Consider the following 15,685-nt stretch of genomic DNA (forward strand, 5'->3'; position numbering starts at 1 on the left):
GGGTATTTCACATAAATGGAATCATACAATATATGACCTTTCCTGTCTGGTTCGTTCACTTAGTCTAACATTTTTGAGGTTTATCTGTGTGGTAGTGTGTATCAGTCCTTCATTCCTTTTTATAGCTGGATAAAATTCAATTGTATGGATTTACAACATTTTATCATCAGCGGATGGACAGTTGGGGTGTTTCCACCTTTTGGCAATTGTGAATATACCACTATGAACATGAGTGTGCGTATACTCATTTGGATAACTGTTTTCAATTCTTTTGGGTCTATGCGTAGAAGTAGGGTTGCTGGGTCATATGGTAATTCTATGTTTAACTTTTTGAGGAACCGCCGAACTGCTTACACTAAATCTTTTTCGGGTACTCACTGTTTGAAATCTCTTTTAGAAGCACTCAATTACAATCACTTGAGAACATACCTAGAGGAATGAAGCCCATTCTTGCCTACGAAATAAAACAAAGTCCAAAAAATATTTCTACATGGAAGATACTCTAGTTAGCAATTGACTTGAGTTCTTACAACTTATTTAAGTTATTAGTTTCTAAATGTAACACATACTTATTAGGCATTTTTTAGAAAGATGAAGGGGCACATAGGTGGCTCAGTTGGTTTAAGTGTCTGACTCTTTTTTTTTTTTTTTAAGATTTTATTTACTCATCTGACATAGAGCACAAGTAGGCAGAGCGGCAAGCAGAGGGAGAGGGGAAGCAGGCTTCCTGCTGAACAGTGAGCCCCATGCGGGGCTTGATCCTAGGAACCTGGGATCATGACCTAAGCCAAAGGCAGACGCTTAACCAACGTACCCTGGAAGTGTCCAACTCTTAATTTCAGCTCAGGTCTTGATCTCACAGTTGTGAGTTCATAGCCCCTGTGCTGGGCATGGAGCATAATTAAAATAAATAAATCAATAAATCAATAAATCAATAAATAACCTAAATGGCCCCAGACTAAGTGTAGGCATTCTTTTCTTTTTTAAATGACACAGAGTAAAATTGGCTCCATGTGTGTATATGCATGTGTATGTGTGTGTATGCATGTACAGTTCTATGTATAAACATCATCACAGTCAGGAAACAGTTCCATCATCCACCCCCAAATCTCCCATGCTATCCGTTGAGAGTCACACAGTCTCTCCCATCCCTAACCCCTGGCAACCGCTGATCTGTTCTCCATCACCCCTTTACTTTGCTTTTTTCCCCGAATGTCATGTAAATGGAATCACACAGCATATAATCTTTTGAGACTGACTCCTTTCGCTCCACATAATGTCTTTGAGACTCATTCATGCCGCTGCATATGATAATAGTTAGTTCCTTTTTATTGCTAAATAGTATTTATATTATATTAGCAATAGTATATATTGCTGAATAGTATTTTAATGCTAAATAGTATGAATGCACACAGTTTATACACCCATTGAAGGACTCTTGGGTTGTCTCCATTGTTTGGCTATGATTATGAATAAAGCTGATACAAACATTCCCGTACAGGTTTTTGGGTAAACATAAGATTCACTTCTCTAAGGTAAATACTTAGGAGGGGGATTGCTGGGTCATATGGTAAGTATGTGTTTAACTTTATAAAAGACAGGTAAATTGTTTTCCGGAGCACCATTTACATTCCCAATAGCTGTGAATGAGGGTTCCAGTTGTATTGTTGAGCTTTTGTTATCGTTTCTGTTCCCATTCTTAACAGCTGTCTAATGGTATCTCATCCTGGCTTTAATTAGCTTTTTCTTAATGGCTGCTGATGATGACCATCTTTTTATGTGTTTATTTACCTCCTACAAATCCAGTTTGTTAAATGTTTATATGTTTAAGGCTTCTGACTCTTGCCTTTTTTTTTTTTAAACCATCTAACAAACTATATATTTTACCTATTTATTTTACTTATCGTCTGTCTTCTCAAGTTAAAATGTAAGTTCTGGGGCACCTGGGTGGCTCAGTCTGTTAAGCATCTGAGTCTGAGTTTGAGCCCCACTTCGGACTCCACGCTGGTCATCGGGCCTACTTTAAAATGAAATGAAATGAAATGTAAGTTCATGAGGACAGGAATTCTGGTCTATGCTGTTCAGCGCTCTAACAGCTGTAACCAAAAATATTTATAACCTGCAATATCTTGTCTCCTGTAACAGTGCTTGACACATAGTAGATCTCTCACTAATATTTATTGAATGAATGAACTAACATTTGTTGAGTATTTCCTATGTGTCAAGTTCCATTTTACAAACATCATATTATCAGATTTTTGTTGACATTTAATTATTTCATCAATACTTCTTATTTATTCTTTCCAAGTCTTGTTCAACAAACACACTGAGTGGGTTACTATGTATCAGTTACTATGGGATAAAAGTGAAATAGGAATAAAGTGAAATAAAGCACCATTTTCTATAGCTACCATTAAGAGTCAGGCAGGTTGATATTGCAAGATAAGAAAGGTGCTGTGGTAACGACATACACATAGGAACCTGCCAAAATACAGGGGAGGAACACTGAAATCACACATAATGGTCAAGGGAAGTTTTCTGGAAGAGCTGATCGCTTGAATTAAACTTAAGTGACAAAAATGCTTAGCTTAGGGGCGCCTGGGTGGCTCAGTGGGTTAAAGCCTCTGCCTTCAGCTCAGGTCATGATCCCAGGGTCCTGGGATGGAGCCCCGTATCAGGCTCTCTGTTCCGCGGGGAGCCTCCTTCCCCCTCTCTCTGCCTGCCTCTCTGCTTACTTGTGATCTCTCTCTCTGTCAAATAAATAAATAAAATCTTAAAAAAAAAATGCTTAGCTTATACTTGTCCCATACCGTTAAACATAATTAAATTTTAAAATTATTTTTATTCCCACTTACAGTAATATAATTATCAGGAAGCACTGTACTTTATTTATTTTTTTCAAGATTTTATTTTTAAATAATCTTTATACCCAAGATGAGGCTCAGACCCACAACCCCAAGATCAAGAGTCACATGCTCTACTGACAAAGCCTGCCAGACACCCCAGAAGCACTACTGGACAAGGAGAATTGGACATTGAAAATAATCAAACAAAAGGCATCAGTTATTGTTTCTTATCATGGTAAGTACCCTATTTTAAGGATTATAAGAACTCAACTATAACAAGATGGTTTCCTTTTTTTTTTTTTTTTTTTAGAGTGAGTGCTCACACAAGCATAGGCAGGGGTGGAAGGCAGAAAGAGAGGGAGAGAGAGAATGTTAAGCAGTCTCCACATTCCTCCCAGAGCCAATCGGGGGTCTCAAACTCATGACCCCATGATCATGTCCTGAGCCGAAATCAAGAGTCAGATGTTTAACCGACTGAGCCACACAGATGTCCCACGTATCCTCATTTTTTTTAAATTGGGTTTTTTGTTTTCCTGTTACTAAGTTCTGAGAGTTTTGTTGGATATGTGATTTGAAAATACTTTTCCCTTATCTGTAGCTTTGCATGCACCTCGTTTCTTTCACAAAGCAAAAGTTTTTCATTTTCACAAAAGTCCTATTTAATAATTTTTCTTTTATGGGTTGTGCTTTTGGTGTCAAGTCTAAGAAAGGTCTTCCTAATTCCAAGTCCAGAACATGTCTACTATATTTTCTTTGAAAAGTTTTATAGTTTTACCTTTTACTTTCATCTCTGTGATCCATTTTTGAGTTAATTTCTGTAGCAAGTATGAGATTGAGGTTCAAGATTTTTGTTTTTTAATTTTAAGTAGGCTCCATGCCCAACATGGGGCTCAAACTCACACCCCTGAGATCAAGAGTCATGTGCTCTACTGACTGAGCCAGCCAAGTACCCGAGGTCAAGATTTTTTTAGGTTTGTTAGCTTGTTTGTTTTGTGGAATACTTTTGTGTATGGATGTTCAGTTGTTCCAGTACCATATGTTGAAAAGACTATCCCTTTTCCATTGAATGGCTTTTTACCTTTGTCAACAACCCACATTCTGTCAATCAATTGCTGGGCATTCTATTCTACTCCATTGAGCTAGGCCTCTATCCCTCTGCAAATATCCCACCGTCTTAATCACTGTTGCTTTACAGTAAGTCCTGAAATCAGGTAGACAGATTCTTCCCACCTTACCATGTTTTTGGTTTTGTTTTTTTTTTGGTTTTTTTTTTTTTCTCAAAATTGTTCTGGCTAATGTACAGCATAGGGAATATAGTCAATAATATTGTAATAACTTTCTGACAGATAGTAACTAGACTTATCATGGGGATCACATGTAAAAATGTCAAATCTTTATGATGTACATCTGAAATTAATAGTATATTATACATCAATTATATTTCAATGAGGAAAATTGTTTTGGTTATTCAAATCCCTTTGCCTTTCCAAAAAATTTTAGAATCAGCTTGTCTACATTTGCAGAAATTCTATTGGCATATTTATTGGAATTGCATTCAGTCTATAGGTTTACTTGGAGAAAATGGATGTTTTACCAAATCAAGTCTTCCAACCCATGAGCACAGTATATCTCTCCATTTATTTATGTCCTTCGATTTCTTTCCTCAGTGCCAGCATACAGATCCTGCACAAGTTTTGTTAGATTTACACCTAGATATTTCTCTTTTAAAATTTTCTTTCTTTTCTTTTTTAAAGATTTTATTTATTTATTTTACAAAGATCACATGTAGGCAGAGAGGTAGGCAGAGAGAAAGAGGGGGAAGCAGGCCCCCTGCTGAGCAGAGAGCCCAATGTGGGGCTCCATCCCAGGACTCTGAGATCATGACCTGAGGCAAAGGCAGAGGCTTAACCCACTGAGCCAGCCACCCAGGTGCCCTCTTCTTTTCTAATATAGGCATTTTAAATTTATAAGCATTATAAGCATTTATAAACATTATAAATTCCCCCTTTAGGCACTGCTTTAACCTCATCCCACAAATTTGTATGTGTCATGTTTTCATTTTTATTCTGTTAAAAATATTTAAAAATACATTTTGGGACTTCTTTTCAGCCCTTAGATTTATTTAGATGTGTGTTAATTTCCAAGAGTGTGGAGATTTATCAGTTATCTTTCTGTTGTTGATTTCTAGTTCAATTTAATTATGGTCTGCGAATATACATTACATGATTTCAATTTTTTCAAATTTGTTGAATTTTGTTTTATGAACCGGGATGTGGTCTGTCTTGATGAAGTTTCCATGTGTACTTGAAAAGAATGTGTATTATGCTGTTAAATGGCATACTTTACAAATGTCTATTAGATCCAGTTGTTTGATAGTGCCATTCAGCTCTATAACCCTGCTGATTTTCTGTCTAGCTGTATCATTTTTTTAATGAGAGAAAAGTAGCGAAACCTCCAATTACAATTGTGGATTTGTTGTATTTTTCTTCATGTCTTTTTTTTTTTAAGTTTGTTTTTCTTTTTAGTTTAGTTTTTTTTTTGTTTTTGTTTTTGTTTTTAACAGAGATAAGTAGGCAGAGAGGCAGGCAAGGGGGGTGGAACAGGCCCCCTGCTGAGCAGAGAGCCCAATGTGGGGCTCGATCCCAGGACCCTGAGATCATGACCTGAGGCTAAGGCAGAGGCTTAACCCACTGAGCCACCCAGGTGCCTGTTTCATGTGTCTTGACGCTCAGTGGTTTGATGCATGTACATTTAGGATTGTTATGTCTTCTCAACAAATGACCCATTTATTGTTTTGTAATGTCCCTCTCTATGCTTGTTTATTTTTCTTGCTTTAAATCCCACTTTTTCTATTGTTAATTTAGCCATTCTTGCTTTCTCTTGCTTAATGTTTTCATGATATAACTTTTTACATTTTTAAATTTATGTTCCTTATGATATTATATTTAAACTTGTTTTCCAGGGTTCCGGGATGGCTCAGTGGGTTAAAGCCTCTACCTTCACCTCAGGTCATGATCTCAGGGTCCTGGAATCAAGCCCCACATTGGGCTCCCTGCTCAGTAGGGAACCTGCTTCCCTTCCTCTCTCTGCCTGCCTCTCTGCCTACTTGTTATCTCTGCCAAATAGATGAATAAACTCTTAAAAACAACAACAAAAAAACCTTGTTCTCCTATAGACAGAATATCTTTAGTTTTTGTTTATTTTTTTTTTAAATCAAAAATCAATTCTGGCAAACCCTGTTTTTCAATTGATGTGTCTAGACTACTTGCATTTTTATGTCATTTTCGGTGTATTGGACTTATTTACCATTTTACTATTTGTTTCCTGATTTTTGTTCTTCAGTTATCCCATTCTTATTTCTTTTTGATAATCTAAATATCTGATGAAATATATATTAGAATTTCAGATATGGTGTCATGAATTCCTGAGGTTCTGCTCATTTTTTTTTCTTTTTTTTCCCCTCTCTATTGTTAAAATCAAATCATTTTTATTGATTTGTTTTTAGGATCAAAGACTCTTTCCTGCATCATCTCTATTCTCATCCAGTAAATTTTTATTTTAATTACTATATTTTTCATTTAGAATTTTTCCATCATTTCTTCTCTTTTTTTTTAAAGACTTCTTTTAAAGTAATCTCTACGTCCAGTGTGGGGCTCAAAACTACAACTCCCAGATCAAGAGTCACATGTTCTCCTGACTGAGCCAGCCAGGTGCTCCCTTATATTTTTATCTCCTTGCTGAGAGGTTCTTTGTACCATTTGTTTCAAGAGTATTCATCTGTACCTCTTTGAGCACTGCTGTTGAAAAGTTTGTCTCATTAATACAACACTTATGTCTCCCTAGGATTAGTATCATTGATTGTTTTTTCCTTTATCACCTGAGATTTTTCTGGTTCTTCATATGCTGGTTAATGTTGGATTGTAAATCTGGGATATTTTTAAGACTAACAACAGATCTCAAAAAGGATTTGACTGTATACCTTTCAGGCTTAACCAAATTCTGTAATATCATTACAAGCCAGTGGAATACAAAAGGGGATTGTGCATTCTTTAGAAACAACAACAACAACATATACACTACGCATGTATGCAAAGGTTCGTGTTGAACTCTTGTTTTTTTTAGCAAATTAATAAAAGAGTGTTGCTCTTTTAAAAAAATTTTTTAAATTTTTAAAAATGATTTTATTTATTTGAGAGAGAGAGCATGGGGGGATGGGTAGAGGGAGAAGCAGACTCCATGCTCAGCCGGATGTGGGTCGGGCTCTATCCTAGGGGCCTGGGATTATGACCTGCACTGAAAGCAGATGCTTAACCATTGAGCCACCCAGGTGCCCTGAGTATTGCTCTTTTCAAAGCAATAATTATTGCATTCATTGCAAGTTAAAATAGTTTTTAAAATATTAAAATATTTTTTGATTGCTCTGACCCTATCCCCCTGAGCCTCTTTCCACTAGACCCACATTACCTCAGCTTCCCCATCAGGAAACTCCAAACCTGCCTTTTATTTAACAATTAAAGAGTTAACGTCTGGAGGAGCTTACCCACCTCTGTTCCAAGGCTGTGGTTGAAGACTCTTCTGATTAGTCAAGGGCAATGCCTACCGGTCATTAAATATTTGGAATATCACCTCTGCCATTACCTCATATTTGTACAGCATTTTATAGTTACAAACGATGTTTACATATATTGTTTCAGTTAATCTTCATGCTAACTCTGACATCAGTAGGAATTATGACTGCCATCAGAAAACATCTTAATGATAAAATGAACATGATGAGTGTGGAAAATGAATTATTATTGGGGAACTCTTGGCTCAGGAAGGTTATCACTTATACAAATCCCATGGTTATAGGAGTTGGAGTCTAAACATCTCATAGCACCAAGAATGGTATATGTCTTAAGTACCCAGTTTGGGGGAGGGAGATTTCACTCTGGGCTGGATATATCTGGGAAAGCAATTGTAGGAGGAAGGCATTGAACTTGATACTGAGGGAAGGGTGGGATCTGGAAAGCAGAGCAACGATGTTATACTCAGGAAGTGTGAGATGTAATCCAAATATAGTAAAATATCCCATTTCCACCACCATCTCAAAACTTCTTGTCTGGAGTCTTGTACTGGAACTGAAAAATGCCCCAAGGTTCAATCACACAGGGCCCTGGGCAGAGCTCTCCTCCGCTACATTGCTTTCTCAGTCCTGGATTACTGTTGACTCCTTCGAATATTCATGAGCCACTGAAAACAAATTGTACTTACTGAGCCTTGTGTGTCCTTCACAGTCTGGTCCCTCTACATAGAGTAGTTGATGCAAAAGAAGGTGAGGAAGTCTTAAATATTATTCACAGTTCCCTGGCTGCTTTGCTGAGTCCACAAAGCCTTCTCCAAGAGGAGAGTGTTGCTCTAAGTCTAAGCATGGCCACCATGGCCCTCACGTTCTCTGGGTATCTGTGTCAGGTCTGCAATAGTGATAGGAACACTTTGCTCACTCAACACTCCTTTAAGCTCCTTGTAACAGTAAGGTTGAATCCAGGTGTGGTGGGCCCTAATCTTACACAATTTGGGACCTCTTGAAAAACACACACGCATGATTACAAATAAAAAAAAATCGATACAGGACTTTGGAAAGAACTCTGGGAGGGCCTGGAAGCCTTAATTTCATTAGCTTTATAGTGCATTTGACACTGGAACAATGCAGGGGTTAGCTGAAAATCAACGTGTAACTTTTGATTCCCCCCAAAACTTAACTACAAATGGCCTACTGTTGACTGGAAGGTTTATGGATAACACAAACTCAATGAAGCCATATTTTGTATGTCATATGTATTATGTACTATAACCTTACAGTCAAGGAAGCCAGGGACAAGAAAATGTTGAGAAAATCATAAGGAAGAGAAAGTACATATACAGCACTGTCCAGTTTTAAAAAATGCATGTATTACGTGGACTGTCACGGATCAAACCCGTGCTGTTGGAGGATCAACTGTCTACCTGTGCTTAGCAGTATAACAAATCTCCTCTACAAATGGAGGAGAAATTATTCAATTAAAGAAAACAGAAGTCTTTTTTCACTGTATATTCACCTCTGCTGAACAGTAATTTTAAAAATCTGCTAAAAGAACGGGAAATTATCCAAGTAATAGCCAAATAATGAATAAGAGATCTTTTTTTTTAATGGTACCTATGCTCCCAGGCTGGGTTTTTTTTTTTTTCTACCCAGTACTTTTTAAATAGTTTTATTGAAATCTAGTTGACATACAATAAACTCTCATATCTGAAGCAAACAATCCAAGTTTCGAATTATGCATATACCTGTGAAAGCATCAAAAGTTTCTTTGTGCCTTTTTGTAATTCCGCTGTCCAGCCCCCTCCACATAGTCCCTCCCCACCTCTGCCTGCATATTGTATAATACTTTAATCTGCTTTCTTGATCTTTTTCTTTTTTTAATTAAGTAGACTCCGTGCCCAGTGTGGAGCCCAACACAGAGCTCAAATTCATGACCCTGAGATCAAGACCTGAGCGGGAAATCAAGAGTCAGACCCTTAACCAACTTAGCCACCCAGGAACCCCAATCTGCTTCTGTAGTTGTTTAAAGCAGAAGAATAAATTTGGTCCCTGGTATTTTATCTTGTCCTGATAGACGTCTCCAGGCTTTTTTTTTTTTTTTTAAGGCAGAGGAAAAATATTAATCCAAATATGAAGAAGTGAAGAGATGCTCCTTCAGGATAAGTAGAATTTTGAGTAGAGAAACTAGAAGACCAATAATCCAAGAGAACTCTCTGATCTTTTTTTTTTTTCCTAAGATTTTATTTATTTGTTTGACAGAGAGATAGAGACAGCGAGAGAAGGAACACAAGCAGGGAGAGTGGGAGATGAAGAAGCAGGCTTCCTGCTGGGTAGGAAGCCCAATGTGGGGCTCTATCCCAGGACCCCGGGATCATGGTCTGAGCTGAAGGCAGACACTTAATGACTGAGCCCCCCGGGCACCCGAGAACTCTCTGACCTTAAGAACAAAAGTAGAGAATATACCTAAGATGTAGGTCCAGTCCAAAGGAGTCTTTGTCTGCAAACTCACGGATTAACTTCAGGGATGTGGTCATCATGCAGAATCATGTAAAAAAGAAAATGACCGACTTTTCTCCCATCCTTGACTTGTTATAAATCCACAATGAAATTAATTTTGGTTCGTCTCTGTGCCTAGTGTGTACTTGGGCCCAAGCGAAGTTTCTATATGAATTCAATAATTTTCCAAGTCTTCCCATCAACAGTGTTCACCAAACACTGTGCTATGTAACCGGGTCGCAGTGGGGATTTGCTGAGATGCTTGCCTCCTCCTCACCCTCTGCGGGGAGGCTCTGGCGGATGCCAAGCTGTTTTGTCATCCAAGACTAGGCCTGCATGGCCCTTCTAGTGATCCCCAACCACTTATTTTTTCCCTTCCAAGTACTTGCCAACTTACATTTAGTCCTCAATGCATGCTCTTTCCTGAGTATCTTATTACTATGTGTTTTTCCAATGTATGTTCTCTTTTACGAATGAATGAGATCATAAATCTCTTAAAGGCAAGAACATATTTGTATTCCTTTTTAGCATCTCAGTTCTTATCATGGAGCATAATACAAGTTGACATACATTTATTTTACTATTATCCTCTTTCTTTTTTAAAGTAAACTCTACACCTAACTTGGGGCTTGAACTCAGGAAACGGATATCAAGAGTTAAATGTTCTACCCACTGAGCCAACCAGAAGCCTCTATTATATATCCTTATTATCTAATTAACACTTGTTCATAATGGAAATGTTCAGCATGGAAACGTAAGATAATGTGGACAAGCAAAAAAGATTTTTAAATTACCTATAATTCTACCATCCCCAAATAACTACTGTTAACAATTTTTATAGGGTGTGCCCCAAACAGGATGTAAAATTGCCCCAAGGGAGCTAAAATTTTAATGGAATAAGTTGAAATATACACAACTACAAGTAAGGCCAGGTAAGTGGATAGAGTTACTTTTTTTTTTTTTTTTTTTAATTAATTGTGGCGCCTGGGTGGCTCAGTCGGTTAAGCATCTGCCCTTGGCTCAGATCATGATCCCAGGGTCCTGGGATCGAGACCCCCATCGGGTTCCCTGCTCAACAAGAAGCCTGCTTCTCCGTCTCCTTCTCCCTCTGCCTACTGCTCGCACTACTTGTGCTCTCTCTGCCAAACACGTAAATAAAAAAATCTTAAAAAAAATTAAAAACAAAAAGAATGCGCACTGGTATTAGTCTCTGATTGAAATTATTACCTTCATGGTGATTCTACACATTGATGCAAACATTTGACAACTTCGCCATGCTTCCTATTGTAGTTAGGTGTACACATTTTATGTAGTTTTATGGGAAGCTACTCTTCTTTTATTTCTCCTTTATATCTGGGCGCTATAATTATTTTAAAATTTTGTGTGTAGAATGATCCTATCACCTGTGAATTTCATTTTGGTATTAAAAAAGTACATTATAAGATATTTCTTGAAAACCAGTGAACCAAGAGTTCCTTGGTAAGGAAATTTAGGTTAAGAGAATGAAAAACAAAACAAAACAAAACAAAAAACAGAAACAAAAAACCCCCACACCAAACCCTCACTTAAGCTTCAGATAACACAGTGGGTAATTGAGACAGGACCGCTGTATACCCATTGCTGACTGACAGCAAGTCTAGACTCTTTGATTAGGCCACTCTAATTTCCAAGGCCATGGCCTCTGTGCAAGTAACAGCAATCACAATAGCTTTAATATGCCTAGTCTTGCTGTGCGCTAGACATGGTTCCCACAGGTTTTACATTTGCTAACACTCTGACCCTCACAACAGCCCTCTCAGGTAGGTACTCTTCTTCACTGTACAGGTGGGGAAGCCGATGCACAGAGGGGTTAAGAGATCTTCCCAAAGGCACACAGCTGATGTATAACCCAGTGAAGATGATCCCTGGCTATCTGGCTTTTCATCACTGTATCATTTCAAAGACAGGGTCGGAAGCTGGGCAAACCCAGTGGAGACATTTGGGCTGTAGAAATGGAAGGAAATGGACACACCCAAGCCATACCATTGTTCAAGTAAGACAATGTCCCTGGATGAGCTCTGTGGTTTTTGTGGAACCCCTGACATTATATGCAAACTATGAGTCTATATGTGTGTATTTGCACATTATTTTAGTGAGCAAGTTCATGGTTCTCATTTGATTCTCAAAGCAGCTTCCTGACCACAGAAAAGTTAGAGCCACTGGTATCAAGAAGTAGTAGAAGGACTTGGAAGGACTTGGCAAGGTGCAGGATCCAGGCGCAGAACTTCCAACCCCACCACTTGCGTGCAGGGATAGGCTGAGCGCTGGGATGGGAACTCCCTTTGCTGGAACTTCTCTGCTCTTGGGCATCTCTGTCTGGGAGCAACCTCTCAATTTCTGTTCCCAGCAAAAGCAAACCCTGAGAAAGTCAACACGCTGCTCAGATAAGACCCTATGCACTGATTTACAGTAAAAGGAGAGAAAAAATCATATTCTGAGAGCACGATTGAGGTTGAAAGGGCTATTCGGTACCCAAATGGCTCTCAAGATTTTTCTGCCCCCACACGTCAGGGCACGTCGAGAGGGTACAGACCACCAGGGATCTGCTGTGCGAGGAAGAGCTTCTGAGGGAGAGATGGTCAATGCCCCTCAGTGCTCTGTGACTGAGCCGCCTTCAGCTTTGGTGCAAGTCCCCATTCACACCAACAGTTTCAGATCCCAAACCCTGGCTTCTTTTCTGCCTCTGACCTGCCTCTGGCCCCTATGCCCTATCAGTCTGCGCTCCCAGGGACAATTGTCAATGAGGACGGGAGTTAATGAATAAATGACTCCGTTTGCCCACCCTCAGTGGAACAAATCTGAGCTGTGTTTTACACAGTCTTTCAGAGCGTCACTAGTGGGATGGTGCCCCAGCTGCCCACAGCCGTAGCCTGCTCATTGATGCATCTGGTACTGACATTTTCCTTACTTCGTATCTCAATTTCCCAACCCCTGCTTCCTGGGGCCAACTCCAAAGTAAACCATATTCAAATGCTTGTCTTATGGTCTGCTTTTAGGGGAAGCCAAGCTAAGACAGTCCCCATGGAGATCACGTGTCAGCTGAGAATCGTTGCTAAACAAGCCAGGCCTCTGACACACCTTGGTTGCGAATGTCATTGAGGCATCATGGGCCTGGCATTACTGGGGACAGGGTGCTCACAAGTCCTTTGTAGGATGAATCTAAAGTGCTCCAAAACCAGGGCAGTCATAAAGCCTCTGCCTTCAGCTCAAGTCATGATCCCAGCGTCCTGGGATCCAGCCCGGCATCGGGCTCCCGACTCAGCGGAGAGCCTTCTCCCTCTCCCACTCCCCCTGCTTGTATTCCCTCTCTCACTGTGTCTCTCTTTGTCAAATAAATAAAATAAAAATCCTAAAAAAAAATAAAATAAACTGTTTGAAAAAAATTTTTAAAAATACAGAGCTCCAAAACCAGGGAGAGAAAGCATTCGTTCACATCCTTAAATGAGAAATTCTATCACAGAGGACCTTCTCACTAAATGCAACCTGTTCCAAGATAGACCCAAGAAAGAAAATTCCAGAGAGTCACCTTATAAATAGGCCTTAAAAGAATAATTTTGTGCCACTAGGGGCCTCTCCAAAGGTTGCACCCTGGCTGAGGGGGCAAAGGGAGTTAAATTTCAGCCTGCGTTCTGGTCACCAAGCTGTGTGCCCATGTGAAGGGTTTACCTTTTAAAAATATGCACAAAAGGGGTTATTCACACTTGACCCCTTGCGTATCCACCAAGGTCTTTGCTGGTTCACTCTAAAAAAAATCAGTTAGTTTTGGTCTTAGATCCAAACTATCATTGCTAGCAATATATTCTTTATAACAATATTCCACTGATCTAGAACAAAAGCAATTTGAAAGCCCCAGGCTGTTGGTTGTAATGGAATTTTCCTCATGTGAAAAAGTAAGCATTGCTGTTGTATTATTAATGGAGTTTATCCTTTTTCCACCAAGTTGACAGCTTTAGTATCATGTTGGTACAATTTATTCTGCTAAATGATTAGAATACTTCTCTGTCACATTTCTATCTTCCTTTTCTAAATTGGAAACGCTTGTATTCTTGCTGCAAAGTCCGACATTTAATGAGATTTGAACTTGTTTGCTTTGTGTTGAATGGGATTAACCCCCCCCGCAGGGCCCACTCACCAGTCTTTGTGTTGGGAAGGCCCCAGTTAGGGGCCAAATGGATGGTTATTCTCAGCAATAAAAATGAGCAAATAACGTGAAAGCACCCATACCTCAAAAAGCAGAAGAGTGACCTTGGTTTGACCTTGAGGTCTGGGCGCTGAAAAGTTCCCTAACAGACAAAACAAGCTTTGAGCCAGAGAAAAAGAGAAAGATTGCTTACTTTCTGATTACTTTGTTTAAACCAACCTCCTCTCTAGTTTATAATCCTTTACGGGAGCGTATTAGGAAGGGGCAGTTTAAGGTCTGTTTAGAGTGGCGAGGAATCATGAAATAAACAATTAATATTTAGGAAAGGGGCCCAGAGCCTTTTTTGGAGGCCTTTTCCTCTCCCCATTAAATGAATCATAGCCTTGAACTGTGGTCTCAGGCATCCCATGTATTTATTTTGATTACTATTGTCATATATTCAGTGGTTACTCTCTCTGTGCTATTTCAGACAATCCAAAATCGGGGACTTCATTGGAGTAAATAATGCCATGATTTTGGCTGGTGTGAATTGTATATGGAATATAGCAGTGTCCGTTCCAGTAACAGGGAAGCAAAGTCGGCATTCACATTTTATCCTGGCAAAGCGGTTTTGGAGATTTTGCCTTGGGTGGTTTCTAAAAATCAGTCAGTATTCTTTCCCTCGCCGCCAAAGACTCCATATTACATTGCAGTGTAAGCCGTGGTTGCTACAGCTCCTGCCTAAGGCTGGTCTGCCCTGTCCAGCTTCTACATCTGTTCAGGTCAATGCCTTTTGTGTCTCTTGTGTTAGTATTTCCCATCCTCAAAGAGGAGTTCAAGGTGCCTGGGTTGCTCAGTCGGTGGGTGGCTCAGTCTGTCAGCATCTGCCTTTGGCTCAGGTTATGGTCCTGGTGTCCTGGGATTGAGTCCCACATCAGGCTCCCTGCTCAAAAGGGGAGTCTGCTCCCCCTGCTTGTACTCTCCTCTCTCTGTCAAATAAATAAATAAAATCCTAAAAAAAAAAAAAAAAAAAAAAGGGTTCAAATCCTAGTTCTTCCAAGCAGCTTTCCCAGGCTACCTTGACACCTTCTCTCCCTCCTCCAAATTTTGATAACCCATTGCTTGGCCCCTCTCAATATAGTACTGATTGGTTTTTCAAGCCTACAGGTTATTTGTCCAGGTAAATTTTAACTTCCTAGCAGAAATTTTAAGTTGCCACCCAATATCCATTCTGCCCCACTTTTTAGTAACAGACCCCCAGTTACTCAGGATGGCAATAAACCCACAGAGAATCTACCCTCTCGGGACTACCTATGCCAAGTATGGTCATGTGACTGAATTCTCATTAGTGAGACACATAAGGAGAAATGTTTTCTGGAACTTACAGAAAGACTGCTAAAGGAGAGAAGACTGGACCTTTTGTCTTTTCCTCCTTCCTTCCACCTTCCTGTTGCCTACGGTGAAGAAGGGGGGATGGCTAGTGCTAAGAAAGCCACTTTGGACCATGAGGGGACCATCAGGATGAATACCATGGTCAAGGATAATGGAGTTAAAAATAAGAAGAGACGATGTCCAGTGACTTTGTGGAGCCATTATTCCATCCCTGGATTATCTCCTCTAGAC

Source organism: Mustela nivalis (genome assembly GCF_964662115.1).
Source record: "Mustela nivalis genome assembly, chromosome: 5".
NCBI lineage: Eukaryota > Metazoa > Chordata > Mammalia > Carnivora > Mustelidae > Mustela > Mustela nivalis.